The sequence below is a fragment of the Panulirus ornatus genome, chromosome 10 (genome assembly GCF_036320965.1).
Source record: "Panulirus ornatus isolate Po-2019 chromosome 10, ASM3632096v1, whole genome shotgun sequence".
Lineage (NCBI taxonomy): Eukaryota > Metazoa > Arthropoda > Malacostraca > Decapoda > Palinuridae > Panulirus > Panulirus ornatus.
The window spans coordinates 34,862,827-34,883,479 of record NC_092233.1 but is presented as its reverse complement, the minus strand read 5'-3'; the positions used below and the strand labels follow the sequence as shown (position 1 = coordinate 34,883,479).

The window sequence follows — 20,653 nt, the reverse complement described above, 5'->3', positions numbered from 1 at the left end:
AGCTGTGCCTTATTAATGATGATGGAGCCCAGGGCATGGTGCCACTGGAGGTGTAGGGGTGTGATAAGAAAGCGCACAGTCTGGAGTCACAAGGAGACATCTAGCAAGCTTTTATTTGTCTAGGCTCCAGTCATGGACAAAAGTCCACATTAAGGCCAGACCTTGACTGACGTATAGAGTTATGAAACAGAAAAAGAAAAGACATGGGAAAATATTCACAAATTTTGGAGGAAGTGAAAAACCTGTCTTTTGAAATGTGCTAGGTCATAGTTATGGGGAAAGACATGAGAAGATAGAGAGTTCCAAAAGTTCAACATGTAGGGAAAGAAGCAGGTATCATAATGGCCCATCCTTGAGTTGCCAATGGCCACACAATAATCATGTGATGCAGCAGCTTGCCAAGTATTGCATAGTCTAGCTAGTGGTTTGGGCACACAAGCAGCCAGCTCTTGGGAGAGAAAGTGAACCAACAGTGCAGCGCACAGCAAGGGGTTAATTTTGGAGGTTAGCATGAGACAGGGTATAAGTCAACTCTGTCAAGTAAGGATGCAGAGCTAGAACCACCTCAAATGTGATAGCAGTACTCCATACAAGGATGAATCAGTCCTTTGTAGGAACAGAGCAACTGTTCAGAAGAGAAATAATTTCGACATCTAAACAGGACACCCAATTTCTTAGAGGCAGACTTTACTATTCCCGTAATGTGGTGTTTCCAAGAAAGAGTGGATGTTACAGTAATATCAAGTATGTTCATTGAGTCAAGAGGTGGAATTATGGAACCATCAAAGGAGAGATGAGAGTTGTGAGGAGTTTTCAATAGAGAGATGGGTCTTGTGTACCCTACTGAGATATCTTGTCCAAGTGTGATATTGAAGAAGCTGTGTTGAGACATGATGCAGATCAAGTGAGAAAAGAGGGACCAGAATAGAAGGATGTGGATGAATGCAATGTTGAGTTGTCAGCATATGAGTGCATTGGATTATTTGTGAAGAGGAAATTGTTGAAAGAAAGAGAAAAGTGTAGGGAACAGGATAGAACCTTGAGGGACACCGCTGTTGATGGAGAAAAGGAGGGAGGCTGATCCATCAACAACCACAGAGATAGACTGGCCAGAGAGGAAGCTAAATACGATGGAGCAAAGTGAGGGAGGGAGCCCAAAAGAGGGGAGCTTAGAGACCACAATGCCACACCCTGTCAAAACTAGGATTAGCAAGCTTGTATGTCTAAAGACTTAAGTTTACAGCTTGACTGGTTTGCCTTTGGTGATGCCCAGATATATAAGGGGCAACCAGATCAGGTCATGAAGGTAGTTCTTGAGAATGGTAGCCCCAATGGAAATTTCTGGTATTGCTAATTGGTGGAGACCAGGTGATAGAAGGGTTTACATCACTAAGTCAAAAGTCTCTAGCTCAAACTTCATTTGCTGGTGGACTGTGTTAACTTGGTGAGATTAACCAATCTGTGGGAGACTGCTTTCCCTAGGGAGAGGTCAGGTTAGCTGCTTTATGGAATAATTACAGCACGTAATTAATGTTACCATCCAACAGTACATAGCTCTCTTTCCCTGTTTTTTCCTGGTGAAGACTTTGACGGTGATAAGGTAAATGTTGCTGTAGGCTGGTCATCCATCTTTAGTAGAGAGTAGGGCAGTTGGGTGGAGGGGTCAGGTCAGTAGTGATGTTCCATTATCCTCACTAGACAAATATAGCATCACTGAAGTAGAGATGCTACAATGCCACCTCTCTTCTCCTGTTCCTGCCTTGGAATTCTTTATCTGCATGGAGGACTGGGTGGCAGACAGTAACCAGCCCTTTTGATTTAGTTGGACATCAACCTCTGGTGGAATAGAAGGTGGCCAGGTGCATGTTCCTGGTGGTGGTGTTCTTTGTTTGCAGTCCTAATGGTGGTGGTTTGGTGTGTGTTCCTGATGGTGGCAGTGGTCTGGTGCAGGTGTGGGTGATTGAGGTTTAAGTCCATCATCACAGTGAGTGGTCCCTGGTCTGGCCTAGTGGGGTTTGTTGTACTAACATTCTCTTTCCTGCAGGACAAGGGTTTGCTGCACTGGCAGGTGAGGTTGGAAATAACCATCTAGAGGTAGCACTGGGGTCGCTTGAACCTAAGGAAGAGAAAAAAGGGAAGGGGATAAAGAATGGTTGGGAGAAAGATGTGGGATAAGGGTGTTGAGGAGTGAAGGATTCAAGCAGTCAGTGAAAGTAGCCTCTGTCCTTCCTTAGTGTTCAATAGTGAAGCATTTGGGGGTTCAGTAAGTACTTTGAAAGGTCTTTCACATGGCTACAGAAGGGATTGGTGAACTGCTTCAACACAAAGACATGGCTCAAGAAGTTCTGAGGAACATTTATGGGGTAAGACAATGGAGCCAGATAGCAGTGGAACCATCAGTTCTGCAGCTGAGAAATCTACAACTTCCTTCCTTATCGAACAAATACTGAGTACTTGAAGGTCAGGTTGCACCATGAGCATGGCCTTGAGTTTCAATGCAACTTTGCTGTCATACCATTGGAGGATAGAGGGTAAGCCATGGGGTGGTGACAAGTAACTACAGGAAGTCCTTCCTAAGGGTTAACTCAAATTGTCTACCCTGGTCTATGAAAACAGTAGATGGTACCCCAAACTGAGAAACCTAACCTTGGTGGAAATGTTTGACAAAGGCAGGATGTAGCAGTTATCACACAAAAGGGGAAGAGACCAAATAATGCCTATTTGGATTACATCAAACCTACAGGAAGAGCACCTACCTACAAGTACCTACACCAAGATTCTGCCAGGGTGGCATGGCTAGCATGCTGCACTCTCTTGACTTATGTGTTGAAGAATGGCATTTCTCTCCTCCACCTCTCCTCATCCCATCACTCATCTTGCTTATTGAACGATGTTATTCCTTTTCAGCAGCTACTGTATTCCTCTGGCATAGTTATCTATTCTAGATTCATTCATTATTATCTTGAGCTATGTGTCTAATCTTCTTTTGAATTAATCTGTAGTTACTCCATTTAAATTTCTTTAATCCCCAGATATTGTATTTAGTAATCATTCCAACTGCTTCTGTTGCCAATGAGAGGGAGGTCTCAAACAGTAGTTGTAGTACTGGCTTCTCCAATGACCTTTCCCTCTCAAATAGACCTGCCTCTTTTTTCTGTTCTTTGTACAAACATTCATGGTCTCTATAGTAACTTCTCTTCTGTTGAACATCATTAGTCTGGTACCTCTCATAATATCTTACTTCTCCCTGAAACCCAATTGTCAAATGATGTTCTCATTAGCCCCTTTTTCATATTCAACCATAATGTCCACTTATGATTCCAGTTCGTAAATGGTCTAGTTATTCCAACATCAACACATCTCTTGCAAGCATTGAGGACCATGAGTTCATTAAGTTTGATGTTATCTGGCTCAAGGTTTGTCCCCTAACTACAACACTCTTCCTTTGTTTCATCCTATGCTTTCCTAATTCTACAAATGTTATATTTTTTCAACTGTCTAAATTCCTGCCGTGACATCCATTCACCTGCCAGCCGAGATCCTCTACTCAGGGGATTTCAGTGTTCACCATAGGGAATACCTGAATTCATTCCATACAGGTGTGGGGACTGAAGCCCTCACATTCTCCATTCTCAGTGATCTAGAGCAAATTATCTCCCAACCCACCCATTTTCCCAACCCATATTTTGAATCTGTTTTTCACCTCTGATCCTTCATGCTATTACTGCACATTCTCTTCTTGCTTTACATTTTTTGGCATATATTTCTTGCTAGTTCCATCAGCCTACACTAAAAACTGGTTTGTACTCATGTTATCATTACTGTTCTCCATATTTTTAAATGTCCCTATTCCATCAGACTTGTCATTTTTAATGCCCTTATCCCATCAGACTTGTCATCTCTCATATTCTCTATCCCTCCCTTTGTTCACATCCCTCCTTGCTCTCGAAGCTCTATCATCTCTCCTCATGTCTTCCCTTTGTGACCTCTACGTCCAATCTTCTTTTCTGTATTTATCTTGAGTATGTTTATTTGTGAATTCTCCTTCATGTGTTACCAATTTTTTTGTGCTTATTCATTCCCACATTTTTATGGTTTTTGCCTAGCTCTGTTACCCTAAGAAGATGTAAGAATCTGCATTGATTATTACCCCTTTTTCAGTTCAGTCTGCATCAGAATTCCTGCATACAGTGAGATGCATGTATTCAGTCATTTTTCCTATATCCTTAATCACTGTATCTTCTATAACAGTACATTCTTTTACATAGATTTGGATGTGTGTTCCTGAATTTATCATCAAATTTGCACTTTCCTTTTAGTTATTGCCTCCTTATGTTATTTAGATAATGTGTTGATGGGTCTTCAATTACTGTCTCTGAAGACAGAAGCAAACCCAATGTCAGACGTCTGCACTGATCCCTAGCCAAAAAAATTAAGTGGGTGAGGTGTTTTGTTGCACAGCTACCTGGATGGGTGAAGGAGTAAAGATTGTTCAAGATTCTCCTCAGTGTGGTTTGGATATAGAAGGGGGAGGGGGGAAGTCTAAGTCAAGATGTGTCAAATGTGATTGTTAGCTCGGAGCCAGAAACTGGGGTGTCGATAATCTGGAGAGCTGAAGCTCACTCATGGTGGTAGATCAATTAAGGATCATGCCATTGAGTATAACCAGTAGAGCTGGAGGGCACAGTTGCACTGATGTAGGATTGTGAGATGGCATTGGTGACTGGGTTGTCTGTAAACTGAATGTGACAGATGTTGGTGGTGAACTGAGAGATGTAGCGAAGGTGTCAGGTAACTTGACATGAATGGATATCACTCTAGGAGTTGTGGCATGGGTCAAAGGTATATGGTCCATGATGACATCGAACTTCTAACCTTTGTGGAAATACTAGAGATATCATGAGGCACTGTAGATCACTAAGAATTTTCTTCAAAGATACTGTTGTTCTTTATGGACAAGAGTTTCCAAGAAGAAGAAGAAGGCAAAGGGTTGCCAGGCTCTGTCGATGTGTATAGGGAAGATGGCCCCATGGCACAGATGGTAGCATCCATGGAGAGGTTTGTGGGTTTGCCCATTGTAGGATGGGCAAAAAGGCTGTGTTTAAGATTTCACTTTTGATCATGGTGCATACTCCCTTGTTCCACTTGAAGGTGACATGAGAGTTACTGGTACTTTTGAGGAGCCTGGAGAGGATTGAGGATGCCAGCTCTCTGCAGAATGGAACACTAGTAGAACCTTATGATTCTCAGGAACTCTTATTACTACCAAGGTGATACCAACTGAGAAAAAACTTGTGTTGCATCCATCTTTTCCAGTGACTGGACATCCTTTGCAGACATCTGATGGCCAAGAAATGTTAGTGAGGTGACACCAAAAATACACTTGTCAGAGTTTGTCTAAACTCTGTAATCTCACAGCCATGTAAAGAGATGGCCACTAGAATATCAGCTAGGTATCCGGGCTATAGATAGAGTAGTGCGGAGGAGGGTGAATGTGTTGGAAATGAGATATTTGAGGACAATATGTGGTGTGAGGTGGTTTAATCCAGTAAGTAATGAAAGGGTAAGACGACTTAGCAAGTCAAGAAGCCTTGAAAAGTTTGCGCATCACTTCATTGTGAAAGTCATCCACATGAATTCAAATAGGCTGAAAGGGTTTGTCACAGCTATCTTAGAGATGTCTGTGGGCTCCATGAAATTATGATGAAAAACACAAACCAAGTCAATCTAAAAGAAACATTTGAGCCATGAGGTGAGGTATGGAATAGCATTTCGGGTGCCTCAGGTGTTTAGGGTGCAGTAGTTGCTATAAGGTTGCCACTTACCTGGGGAAGACCTCAGCACCATGTGCAGGGTAGATGTCCAAGTGTCTGAGGATTGGATGATCCCCAGCTCCAGTATCTTGTCAAAGTCTGCCTTGGTGATCATCAGACATTCAGGAGGGCGGCATCATAGTATGGCAATTTTAGGAGGTCCAGTAGCATTAATGCAGTGCAATATGTTCCACATGAAGGTGGCTTTAAGGTGAAGAAGGCAGAAGGATTGAGAGAAACTGTTTCCAAAAGTGGTGCCAAGCTATTGTTATTGTTCTAACAATACAGAATCGCACCTTAATCCCTTGCATCATGACAAGTCCTTTTAAAAGAAATGTGATATAATTGCCTGCTACAAAAGCAACAAATAAAACAAATATAATGTCATATAATGAAAACATAATTTCCAGGTGAACTGAAATGATTATCATTACATCTTTCCCAAAACAAAAACAAAAAATAAAATAAGGTAGAATTACACCAAATAAACTGCACAACATTACTCATAGATATGCAAAGTACAAAGTTTACTTTTACATCACACATTTATATATCTAACCTCCTAGGGGGTTGTACTAATCTACCTCTAGATGTTCTAACCTCACTGGAATCATGCTTACTCCTCTTTGGTGTACCTTCCCATTTGTGTCCACTGCACTTGTCACTTCTTCCAGTTCAGCTCATCTACTGTTGATTCCCGGTGTCACAGCACCTTCTCCTTCATGACATACATCAATTAGTTCATTATCATAACCACTAGCATGTTTTAGAGAATTTGGGCTTTCAGCTGTCTTATGCAGTTGCTGCCTATTTCTCCTGTATATCTGAGCATCACTATTCTTAACCATATATGATCTAGGAGCAGCCACTATTACCTTTTTTAACTCTACTTGTGCTGTCATTGATTCTAACCACATTTCTCTCTTCCAGTTCAGGCAATAGCTTATTGTTTCTATCATAACAAAGTTTCTGCCAATCTTGTGAGTCTTGAAGTAGGTGTCTGATAGTCAGTGGGTCCTGTGTCTCTGGTCAAAACAAGGGTTCAGAGGAGGGGAGTGTGGTTCGTGTTCTGCCAAACAGTAACTGACTGGGGTTTGCTGTCCCCACAACAGGAGTACACTTAGATAAAGATCCTTGCCCTCTTTGGTTGCCTTCTTCATCAGCTTCTTTACTGTCTGTACACTTTTTTTCTGTCAGGTCATTACTTTTTGGATAGTAGGGAGATGAAGTTGTGTGGTATATTCCATATGTCCTAAAGAATTCTTTTAATTCTACAGATGTGAACTGTTGGCCATTGTTACTGTGAATAGTTTGAGGTATTCCATGCGTAGCATAATGATACTTACAGTATTTCACAATAGTATTGGAATGATTATTTTTTAACAAGTCAAACTCAAAATATTTGCTGTAATAATCAACAAGCAGCAGGTTCCTCTTCCCTTTCATCTCAAATATATCCTCTCCAAGTTTTTGCCAGTGGAGGTAAGGGACTTCATGAGACATCAATGGTTCCCTTGCTTGATGGTTACTGTAAGCATTACAGGTGTCACAAGCACTAATCAGTTCCTTAAGTTTGGCCCCCATTCCAGGCCAGTACACAAGATCCATTGCTATACTTAGAGACTTTTCTATACCTTGACACTATTTATGAATGTATTTGAGGACCTTACCTATAAGTTCCTTAGGCACTATAATTCTGCTCATTCTATGCAGCGCTCCATCAACATAACTCATTTCTGTAATTCCAAGAGGCATGGATTTCTACTGGAGTGTGTCTCTTACAATCAGGCCATCCCTCTAATGTGAATTCTTTGAGTCTGCAATACTGTCTTCTTTAGTCCTATTTTTAAGAACCTTCAAGCTTATTCCTGCAGTTTCTAGCTGTTCATGAGTTACTAGATTTATTTGAACCTCTAGATCATCATTTTGCACTTCTTCAGCTCAGCTGACTCTACTCAGAGCATCAGCTATATGCATGTCCTTCACTTTCTTATAATGTACCTCTAATGAATATTTCTGGAGTCTGAGAATCATTCTCTGTAACTTAGGAGGAGCGGATGACAAGGACTTCTTGAAAATACTCTCTAAGGGTTTATGATTAGTCTTTATGACTACTTTACTTCTCCCATTCAGATAAGAATGAAATTTCTGAGCTCCAAGAACAATAGCCAACAACTCCTTTTCAATTTGAGCATAATTTGTCTGAGTTTTACTTAGGGGCTTGGCAGCATAGGCAACAGAATTATCTTCCTGAAGAATACAAGCCCCTACAGCATACCCTAAGGCATCAATAGTCAAGGTTATAGGCTTAGAATACATCATAATACCGCAAAACTGGTGCTTCACAGACCATTGCTTAAGTTTCAGAAAACATTTCTCCTGTGGTTCATCCCATTTAAATTCAGTGTCCTTCTTCAGTGACCTTCTCAGAGGTTCATTTATTTCAGACAATTATTTTTTGTATTATACTTAATCGCCGTCTCCCACGTTAGCGAGGTTGCACACGGAAACAGACAAAAGAATGTCCCAACCCACCCACATACACATACACACAAGCATATACACACCTATACATTTCAATATATACATACATATACATACACATATATACATATATACATATTCATACTTGCTGCCTTCATCCATTTCCATCACCACCCTGCTACACATGAAATAGCGTGCACACACACACACACACACACACACACACACACACACACACACACACACACACACACATACACACACATACACACAAGGTAGTGCTGGGAAAAGACAAAAGAGGCCACATTCCTTCACATTCAGTCTCTAGTTGTCGTGTGTAAAGCACCGAAACCACAGCTCCCTTTTCATGTCCAGGCCCCACAAAACTTTCTGTGGTTTACCCTAGACGCTTCACCTGCCCTGGTTCAATCCATTGACAGCTCGTCAACCCCAGTATACCACAGTATTCCAATTCACTCTATTCCTTGCACGCCTTTTTCTCCTGTATGTTCAGGCCCCGATCGCTCAGAATCTTTTTCACTCCATCCTTCCACATCCAATTTGGTCTCCCGTTTCTCCTTGTTCCTTCTACATCTGACACATATATCCTCTTTGTCAGAGGATTCTCTCTATGTGACCAAACCATTTCAATACACCCTCTTCTACTCTCTCAACCACACTCTTTATATTACCACACATCTCTATTACCCTTTCATTACTTACTTGATCAAACCACCTCACACCACATATTGTCCTCAAGCATTTCATTTCCAACACATCCACCCTCCTCCACACAACCCTATCTGTAGCCCATGCCTTGCAACCATATAACATTGTTGGAGTCACTGGTCCTTCAAACATACCCATTTTTGCTCCCTGAGATAACGTTCTTGCTTTCCACACTCTTCAATGCTCCTAGAAGCTTCGCCCCTTCCCCCACCCTGTGACTCACTTCCGCTTCCATGGTTCCATCCAATGCTGAATCCACTCCCAGATATCTAAAACACTTCACTTTCTCCAGTTTTTCTACATTCAAACTTACCTCCCAGATAACTTGTCCCTCATCCCTGCTGAACCTAATAACTTTGCTCTTATTCACATTTACTCTCAGCTTTCTTCTTTCATACACTTTACCAAACTCAGTCACCAACTTCTGCAGTTTTCACCCAAATCAGCCACCAGAGCTATATCATCAGCAAACAACAACTGACTCACTTCCCAAGCTCTCTCATCCACAACCGACTGCATACTTGCCCCTCTTTCCAAAACTCTTGCATTCACCTCCCTAACCACCCCATCCATAAACATATTAAACAACCATGGAGACATCATGCACCCCTGCCACAGAGTGACATTCAGTGGGAACTAATCACTTTCCTCTCTTCCTACTCATACACATACCTTACATCCTTGGTAAAAACTTTTCACTGCTTCTAGCAACTTGCCTCCCACACCATATACTCTTAATACCTTCCACAAAGCATCTCTATCAACCCTATCATATGCCTTTTCCAGATTTCAGACATATTGGGAACAAACTTTCCCACGTAGTTGATCATTCCTAGGAATCTAAGTAACTCGTGCTTTTCCTTCAGAGTTGGAAAATTACTTATATTTTCTATCTTCTTTAGGTCTGGTCCTAACCCTTCTGCTGTTAATATATAGTCAATGTATTCTACTTGCTCAGTTTTAAGCTTAAGTTTGGCACGGTTCAACTTCTGATTTCTTTCCTGGCATCTCTTAAGGACTTTCTCTAGTCTCTCATCATGTTGTGCTTAAGAACTACCATAAACTATTGTGTCATCCATTATAATTTCCACTCCATCAAGATCATCTAGCAATTCATGCATGAGCCTCTGGTAGATTTCTGGAGCTGGACGTATCCCAAAAGAGAGACATAAGTAAATGTATCTACCAAAACAAGTGTTAAATACAAGCAGTTTGGAAGACTCTTCATCTAGTTTAATTTGCCAAAACCCCTTGGTGGCAAGTGACACAGAAAACACCTAAGCATCTCCTTGCTTGATGATATTTCCTCAGTTGTAAGTAGTGGATAGTGTTGCCACTTCAAGGCCTTATTCAGAGCCACAGTCATTTTATGGAGTGTATGAGCCACAGGGCTAATCTTTGAATCAACCTTTAGATGCAGTTCACCCTCTAGACATCCCAGTCCATCAAATGCTTTTATATATATGCCATACCTTATCATTGGTTGTGTTTAAGTTGGTCTCTGACTCTGCCTGATTCATGAACGTGACTGACCCTAACAATTTACAGGCATTCTTACTCAACAGTGGTACACAATTTACATCAACAATGAAGAAAGTCAGCTGATATTTTTCTGAGTTATGTAAACATATCATTGACAAATACCAAGGGGTTTAGTTTTACTTCCAGTGAAAGCAACCAATACAGTCTTTTTGCATTTCAATTCTGGTTTTCCCTTATGCTTGTCAGAGATTTTTTTAGACAATACACTGACCTCAGCTCCTGTATCCATTTGGAAAGACACTTGTTGATCTTGAAGGGGAAGAGTAAACCGGTCCTCTTGATCAAGTCCTCTTAATTGGTTGGAGGTTACCTTGGACACTGCTTTTGCTGACTTCTTCAGGACGTATAAACCTCCCATTAGCCTCTCATAACAACCTTTAGATTCAAATGACGAATCTTCCTTGCCAGCCCAATGTACACTCTTGCCTTTTCTTGGACTGCTGAAGTTGTAACACTTACTCTTGAAATGTCCAGTCCTGCCACACTTCATACACTGTTTGTTGCTAGCTTTGCCACAGAACTTACAGATCCTTTGTCATATGTTGCTAGAAATTGAGGATTGATACTTTTTTTTCTTTTTTGACTTCACACTGTGGACATTCAAACTGCTTATAGCTGCACAAAACTCCTTCATCTGTTCTTCACTTGCCTCATGAGCTCTCCACTGTAGTACATCTTCATCAAGGGTCGCGTCACATTTCCTTAACAGCCGTCCACGTAACTTGCCGTCACTGATCCCACATATTCTCTCTGATCATTTCATCCTTCAAGGCACCAAACTCACAGTTTATGGCCTTCTTTCTTAGGTCAGTAACAAAACTATCAGTAGTTTCATTAGCCTGTTGCACTTACTATTAAAAATGCATCTTTCATAAGTGACAATCTTCTTTGGCTCTAAATATTCTTGCAACTTCTCTATAAGAGTCTTGAATTTCTTTTTGTCAGCTTCCTCTACAGGCAGTGTTATATATATTTAGCAACTCTCCCCCACCATAGTTTAGCAGTAGGGTAATTTTCACCCTATCCTTCTTCTCATCTTTCTCAGAATTCAGTAGATACATCTCAAATTTCTTGCGGTATCTTCTCCAGTTCTCTACTGTATCACCTGAAAATATCAGGGTGTTCAGAAGTTGACCCTGGACGTTCATCCTGAATGTTCAAGGTGACCCCAACAATGGCACAGGGAGACTGCTACCTCACAGCACCTCAGTTCTTGCCACCAACCTTCTTCCCTTTCGCACAAGTAGCTCCTCTTCATAGCCAGAAGCATATGAAATGTTGGCACATGTGACACCATGTAATATGTGCCATGTCAAGATGGCTCTAAGGTGAAGAAGGCTGGGGGATTGAGAGAAACAGTGTTTCCATAAGTGGCGCCACACTATTGTCATTGTTTCATCAATACTGAATAGCACCTTGATCCTGTGCATCATGACAAGTACTTTTAAAAGAAATATGATATAATTGCCTGCTATAAAGGCAACAAGTAATACAAAGGGGATGTCATATAATGAAAATATAATTTCCATGTAAACTGAAATGATTATCATTACTCGTTTTGTAGTGGAACATTTAATAGTGGCAATGTCTTGTACTGGCTCATTGATTGTGTAGAATTCCTATGAGATTTCAGTGAATGGCACAGATGAGTGCAGAATGACAATAGCAAAGTTAGGAGGTGTGATTGCCCTAGAGGTGTCTGTAGGGAAGTGCTCGTTAACCAGATCATGGTGTGCCTGAAAATTACATTATATAATTGGTTGTCGAACCCCATTCATACAAAGTTGCACCCTCTGTTGGGGTGTGGATTACTTAATAAGATCTCAGAGGACGAGAGGATGGAGGTGGCAAAGGGCTTGTGTTTATGAATTTGGTTGAGCTGATTAGCTATGACAGAAAGTTTGGACAGCAAAGTGACTGGGGAAATGATAACCAATGCTGTCTGGATTTGCTGTGGTAAACATTGTAAAAACAACATTCATAATGCTTCTGGAGAACAAGGCCCACCAGGAGTTTATCATAGGCTCTATGTACAATGAAGAAGCTGAGTTGAGGTCCTGAAGCCCATACCATTTCTTGTGAGGAGCTGGTTCCTCTGAAGATTCCTTTCAGCTCTGGCAATCTGCAAAAGGGTAGCTTTTATTGTCTAGCTTTCGTTAGTCATCACTAAGTTCAAGATGACAGTCTTGACATCCTTCAGGGTGTCCATTGTAAGTGCTGAGATCACATGGGTATATTGCACTATGTCATCCAATAATCTGGTTTGTGGTGGAAACTGACTGGTTGGGCAAACCCATGTCTGAAACATTGTAGGGAGTGAGTTTGCCCTGTAGTGCCGTAGTAGCAGCAGATGGTGTCAAACAGGGTTCTTTCTGGCAGAGGAAGATAGAATCACTTCGGGTTCTGCAGCAATGGGTTGCTGGACCTAGGAATGAGACAAGAGGATAGAATAGCAGATATGGGATGCCACTGGGTATGTAATGGGAACAAGATTATTACAGTAAGATTTGAGAAATGTTGATGATTAACACTGTATGATCATGCTTGTTTAAAAGTCTCAGGGGTTACCAGGATAAGGGGTGTTCCTAAGGAGTCTTGTGGTGATGGGACTGAGTGAGGGATATGGAAATATAAACAATAACAGCAGTACTTTATTGGGTAATGTACAAAGGTGTTGGAGCCCAGGTATGATGTTACTATAGATGCAGGATTGTAGTAACAAGTTGCAAAGTCTGCATTCGCAAGGAGGACTGCTACCACTGGTTGAAGAAACCGCAGGGTTTCCTTGCGTAAGAAACATGGAGCAAACATAAAAGTGCTAGTTAGTGAGCATGATGTCTAAAGGACAAGTTGTCAGCCTGACTTGTTCACTTTTGGTGATGCTCATTTATAGAAAAGGCAGTCAGTTCAGGTCACATAGGTGGTTCTTTAAAGTGAAGATGACCCTCATGAAAATTTCAGACATCACTGCTTGGTGGAGACAAACAAAGAAGGGGCTTCCAAAGGGAGCTTGTTAGGGTTTAAAGTTACAAGCTCTGTGGAGCTGGTGGACTTTGTGAACTTGGTAAGGTTAGCCAACCACTGGAGACAATTTTCCCTTGGGAAAGGTTAGGTCAGTAGCTTAATGCAATAATTACAGTGGCAGCTTCCATCACTACATCTCTTCTCACCTTTGCAGTCTTGTGCACATATATGTTAACTTTTGTGAGGCTGATAGATAAAAGACAAAAGCTATGAACATATATATCCCCATATTAATAATGCAAGGAGTGAAAAAGATTTTGAGTGATCGGGGCCTGAACATGTAGGACGGCGAAAGGCATGCAAGGAATGGAGTGAATTGGAACAATGTGGTATACTGGGGTCGACATGCTGTCTATGGATTGAACCAGGGCATGTGAAGCGTCTGGGGTAAACCATGGAAAGTTCTGTGGGGCCTGGATGTGGAAAGGGAGCTGTGGTTTCGGTGCATTATACATGACAACTAGAGACTGAGTGTGAACGGATGTGGCCTTTGTTGTCTTTTCCTAGCGCTACCTCGCGCACATGCCGGGGTAGGGGGTTGTTATTTCATGTGTGGCAGGGTGGCGATGGGAATGAATAAGGGCAGACAGTATGAATTATGTGCATGTGTATATATGTATATGTCTGTGTGTGTATATATATATGTATACGTTGAAATGTATAGGTATGTATATGTGCGTGTGTGGACGTGTATGTATACACATGTGTATGTTGGTGGGTTGGGCCATTCTTTCGTCTGTTTCCTTGCGCTACCTCGCTAACGCGGGAGACAGCAACAAAGTATAATGAATAGATATAATAACTACCAGAACAGTTAAAATATGAGCAAGTTTTAGTTTTAGGGTGACATCTGGCAACAATGGTTGTGTTTGTTTTAGGAACACCTTTTGATGATTTATCTTGGTCCCATTCAATGCTGGAAAAGTCACTGTCCAGAAAATCGATTTCAACATATATAAAGGTAAATAAATCAAATCTTTGTTATCTGAAATGCGTAGGGAATCAGCCATTACAGATGAAGAAAAAAACATTGTTTTCAAATATTTTGTTGACTTGAATTACAGATAATACAGGTTTTATTGAAATAATGCAAATGATAACGAGAACAATAAAAATAAGCAAACTCTGGTTTTTAGGTGCCCACTGGCAGCACTGGCTCTACTTGTGCTAGGAACACCTTTTGCTGCTTTATCTTTGTCACTTTCAATTGTGGAAGAGTCGGAGTCCATACAATCACTCTCCACAAGTTCCAAAGATAGATAAACATCCTCATGGAATTCAGGATCATCTTACATATGAGCCTATGAATCTCGGAAAAGTTGCTTCATACCTTACCTAGAAAGTTTGCAAGAATATTCTCTGCTTGGCATGGTTACAGGGTATCTGATCATGAGGAGATACTCTCATACACTGCTAAATCAGCAACCACCCAATCCAAGTTGGCAGCCTTCAGATAGAGGTGTGATACAATATATAGCTACTTCGCTACCCGGGAGACAGCGACAAAGCAAAATAGATAATATATATATATATATATATATATATATATATATATATATATATATATATATATATATATATATATATGGAAATCCTCCCCTCTCGTTTTTTTTTTAATTTTCCAAAAGAAGGAACAGAGAAGGGGGCCAGGTGAGGATGTTCCCTCAAAGGCCCAGTCCTCTGTTCTTAACGCTACCTCGCTATCGCGGGAAATGGCGAATAGTATTAAAAAAAAAAAAAAAAAAATATATATATATATATATATATATATATATATATATATATATTTATATATATATATATATATTTTTTTTTTTTTTTTTTTTATACTTTGTCGCTGTCTCCCGCGTTTGCGGGGTAGCGCAAGGAAACAGACGAAAGAAATGGCCCAACCCCCCCCCCCCCCATACACATGTATATACATACGTCCACTCACGCAAATATACATACACAGCTTTCCATGGTTTACCCCAGACGCTTCACATGCCCTGCTTCAATCCACTGACAGCACGTCAACCCCGGTATACCACATCGCTCCAATTCACTCTATTCCTTGCCCTCCTTTCACCCTCCTGCATGTTCAGGCCCCGATCACACAAAATCTTTTTCACTCCATCTTTCCACCTCCAATTTGGTCTCCCTCTTCTCCTTGTTCCCTCCACCTCCGACACATATATCCTCTTGGTCAATCTTTCCTCACTCATCCTCTCCATGTGCCCAAACCACTTCAAAACACCCTCTTCTGCTCTCTCAACCATGCTCTTTTTATTTCCACACATCTCTCTTACCCTTACGTTACTCACTCGATCAAACCACCTCACACCACACATTGTCCTCAAACATCTCATTTCCAGCACATCCATCCTCCTGCGCACAACTCTATCCATAGCCCACGCCTCGCAACCATACAACATTGTTGGAACCACTATTCCTTCAAACATACCCATTTTTGCTTTCCGAGATAATGTTCTCGACTTCCACACATTCTTCAAGGCTCCCAGAATTTTCGCCCCCTCCCCCACCCTATGATCCACTTCTGCTTCCATGGTTCCATCCGCTGCCAGATCCACTCCCAGACATCTAAAACACTTTACTTCCTCCAGTTTTTCTCCATTCAAACTTACCTCCCAATTGACTTGACCCTCAACCCTACTGTACCTAATAACCTTGCTCTTATTCACATTTACTCTTAACTTTCTTCTTTCACACACTTTACCAAACTCAGTCACCAGCTTCTGCAGTTTCTCACATGAATCAGCCACCAGCGCTGTATCATCAGCGAACAACAACTGACTCACTTCCCAAGCTCTCTCATCCCCAACAGACTTCATACTTGCCCCTCTTTCCAAAACTCTTGCATTCACCTCCCTAACAACCCCATCCATAAACAAATTAAACAACCATGGAGACATCACACACCCCTGCCGCAAACCTACATTCACTACATATCCCTGGGGATAGGGGAGAAAGAATACTTCCCACACATTCCTCACCTGTCGTAGAAGGCGACTAAAGGGGACAGGAGCAGGGGGCTAGAAACCCTCCCCTTCTTGTATTTTAACTTTCTAAAAGGGGAAACAGATGGAGTCACGCGGGGAGTGCTCATCCTTCTCGAAGGCTCAGATCGGGGTGTCTAAATGTGTGTGGATGTAACCAAGATAAGAGAAAAGGAGAGATAGGTAGTATGTTTGAGGAAAGGAACCTGGATGTTTTGGTTCTGAGTGAAACGAAGCACAAGGGTAAAGGGGAAGAGTGGTTTAGGAATGTCTTGGGAGTAAAGTCAGGGGTTAGTGAGAGGACAAGAGCAAGGGAAGGAGTAGCACTACTTCTGAAACAGGAGTTGTGGGAGTATGTGATAGAGTGTAAGAAAGTAAACTCTAGATTGATATGGGTAAGACTGAAAGTTGATGGAGAGAGATGGGTGATTATTGGTGCATATGCACCTGGGCATGAGAAGAAAGATCATGAGAGGCAAGTGTTTTGGGAGGAGCTGAGTGAGTGTGTTAGTGGTTTTGATGCACGAGACCGGGTTATAGTGATGGGTGATTTGAATGCAAAGGTGAGTAATGTGGCAGTTGAGGGAATAATTAGTATACATGGGGTGTTCAGTGTTGAAATTGGAAATGGTGAAGAGCTTGTAGATTTATCTGCTGAAAAAGGACTGGTGATTGGGAATACCTGGTTTAAAAAGAGAGATATATATATAAGTATACGTATGTAAGTAGGAGAGATGGCCAGAGAGCGTTATGGGATTACGTCTTAATTGATATGCGCACGAGAGAAACATTTGGATGTTAATGTGCTGAGAGGTGCAACTGGAGGGATGTCTGATCATTAGCTTGTGGAGGCGAAGGTGAAGATTTGTAGAGGTTTTCAGAGAGAGAATGTTGGGGTGAAGAGAGTGGTGAGAGTAAGTGAGCTTGGGAAGGAGACTTGTATGAGGAAGTACCAGGAGAGACTGAGTACAGAATGGAAAAAGGTGAGGACAAAGGAGGTAAGGAGAGTGGGGGAGGAATGGGATGTATTTAGGGAAGCAGTGATGGCTTGCGCAAAAGCTGCTTGTGGCATGAGAAGCGTGGGAGGTGGGCAAGTTAGAAAGGGTAGGTAGTGAGTGGTGGGATGAAGAAGTAAGATTATTAGTGAAAGAGAAGAGAGAGACCCTTGGACGATTTTTGCAGAGAAATAATGCAAATGAGTGGGAGATGCATGAAAGAAAGAGGCAGGAGGTCAAGAGAAAGGTGCAAGAGATGAAAAAGAGGGCAAATGAGAGTTGGGGTGAGAAGTATCATTAAATTTTAGGGAGAATGAAAAGATGTTTTGGAGGGAGGTAAATAAAGTGCATAAGACAAGGGAACAAATGGGAACTTCATTGAAGGGGGCTAATGGGGAGGTGATAACAAGTAGTGGTGATGTGAGAAGGAGATGGAATGAATATTTTGAAGGTTTGTTGAATGTGTTTGATGATAGAGTGGCAGATATAGGGTGTTTTGGTCGAGGTGGTGTGCAAAGTGAGAGGGTAAGGGAAAATGATTTGGTAGACAGAGAAGAGGTAGTAAAAGCTTTGCGGAAGATGAAAGCCGGCAAGGCAGTGGGTTTGGATGGTATTGCAGTGGAATTTATTAAAAAAGGGGTGACTGTATTGTTGGCTGGTTGGTAAGGTTATTTAATGTATGTGTGACTCATGGTGAGGTACCTGAGGATTGGCGGAATGCTTGCATAGTGCCATTGTACAAAGTCAAAGGGGACAAAGGTGAGTGCTCAAATTACAGAGGTATAAGTTTGTTGAGTATTCCTGGTACATTATATGGGAGGGTATTGATTGAGAGGGTGAAGGCATGTACAGAGCATCAGATTGGGGAAGAGCAGTGTGGTTTCAGAAGTGGTAGAGGATGTGTGGATCAGGTGTTTGCTTTGAAGAATGTATGTGAGAAATACTTAGAAAAGCAAATGGATTTGTATGTAGCATTTATGGATCTGGAGAAGGCATATGATAGAGTTGATAGAGATGCTCTGTGGAAGGTATCAAGAATATATGGTGTGGGAGGTAAGTTGTTAGAAGCAGTGAAAAGTTTTTATCGAGGATGTAAGGCATGTGTACGTGTAGGAAGAGAGGAAAGTGATTGGTTCTCAGTGAATATTGGTTTGCGGCAGGAGTGTGTGATGTTTCCATGGTTGTTTAATTTGTTTATGGATGGGGTTGTTAGGGAGGTGAATGCAAGAGTTTGGAAAGAGGGGCAAGTATGCAGTCTGTTGTGGATGAGAGAGCTTGGGAAGGGAGTCAGTTGTTGTTCGCTGATGATACAGCGCTGGTGGCTGATTCGTGTGAGAAACTGCAGAAGCTGGTGACTGAGTTTGGTAAAGTGTGTGAAAGAAGAAATTTAAGAGTAAATGTGAATAAGAGCAAGGTTATTTGGTACAGTAGGGTTGAGGGTCAAGTCAATTGGGAGGTAAGTTGAATGGAGAAAAACTGGAGGAAGTGAAGTGTTTTAGATATCTGGGAGTGGATTTGGCAGCTGATGGAACCATGGAAGCGGAAGTGAATCATAGGATGAGGAAGGGGACGAAAATTCTGGGAGCCTTGAAGAATGTGTGGAAGTCGAGAACATTATCTCGGAAAGCAAGAATGGGTTTGTTTGAAGGAATAGTGGTTCCAACAATGTTGTATGGTTGCAAGGCGTGGGCTATGGACAGAGTTGTGCGCAGGAGGGTTAATGTGCTGGAAATGAGATGTTTGAGGACAATATGTGGTGTGAGGTGGTTTGATCGAGTAAGTAATGTAAGGATAAGAGAGATGTGTGGAAATAAAAAGAGTGTGGTTGAGAGAGCAGAAGAGGGTGTTTTGAAATGGTTTAGTCACATGAAGAGAATGAGTGAGGAAAGATTGACCAAGAGGATATTTGTGTCAGAGGTAGAGGGAACGAGGAGAAGTGGGAGACCAAATTGGAGGTGGAAAGATGGAGTGAAAAGGTTTTGAGTGATCGGGGCCTGAATATGCAGGAGGGTGAAAGGCGTGCAAGGAATAGAGTGAATTGGAACGATGTGGTATACCGGGGTCGACGTGCTGTCAGTGGATAGAACCAGGACATGGGAAGCGTTTGGGGTAAACCATGGAAAGTTCTGTGGGGCCTGGATGTGGAAAGGGAGCTGTGGTTTCGGTGCATTGTTACATGACAGCTAGAGACTGAGTGTGAACAAATGGGGCCTTTGTTGTCTTTTCCTAGCGCTACCTCGCACACATGAAGGGGGAGGGGGTTGTTATTTCATGTGTGGCGAGGTGGCGATGGGAATGAATAAAGGCAGACAGTATGAATTATGTACATGTGTATATATATATGTATATGTCTGTGTGTGTATATATATGTATACGTTAAGATGTATAGGTATGTATATTTGCGTGTGTGGATGTGTATGTATATACATGTGTATGTGGGTGGGTTGGACCATTCTTTCGTCTGTTTCCTTGCGCTAGCTCGCTAACGCGGGAGACAGCGACAAAGCAAAATAAATATAGATAAATGATAATGATATATATATATATATATATATATATATATATATATATATATATATATATATATATATATATATATATATATATATATTATCCCTGGGGATAGGGGAGAAAGAATACTTCCCACGTATTCCCTGCGTGTCGTAGAAGGCGACTAAAAGGGGAGGGAGTGTGGGGCTGGAAATCCTCCCCTCTCTCTTTTTTTTTAATTTTCCAAAAGAAGGAACAGAGAAGGGGGCCAGGTGAGGATATTCCCTCAAAGGCCCAGTCCTCTGTTCTTAAAGCTATCTCGCTAATGCGGGAAATGGCGAATAGTTTGAAAGAAAGAAAAGAAGATATATATATATATATATATATATATATATATATATATATATATATATATATATATATATATATATATATATATATATGTTGTTTGCTGATGATACAGCACTGATGGCTGATTCAGGTGAGAAACTGCAAAGGTTGGTGACAGAGTTCGGTAAGGTGTGTGAAAGAAGGAATTTGAGAGTAAATGTGAATATGAGCAAGGTTATTAGGTACAGTA

General features: G+C 41.4%; 1 protein-coding gene across 4 annotated transcripts in view; it reads left to right on the top strand.

Annotated features, from left to right (window-relative positions):
• LOC139750894 (uncharacterized) overlaps positions 1 to 20,653 on the top strand; it is a 145,438-nt gene that overhangs the window by 77,699 nt on the left and 47,086 nt on the right. The window lies entirely within an intron of this gene.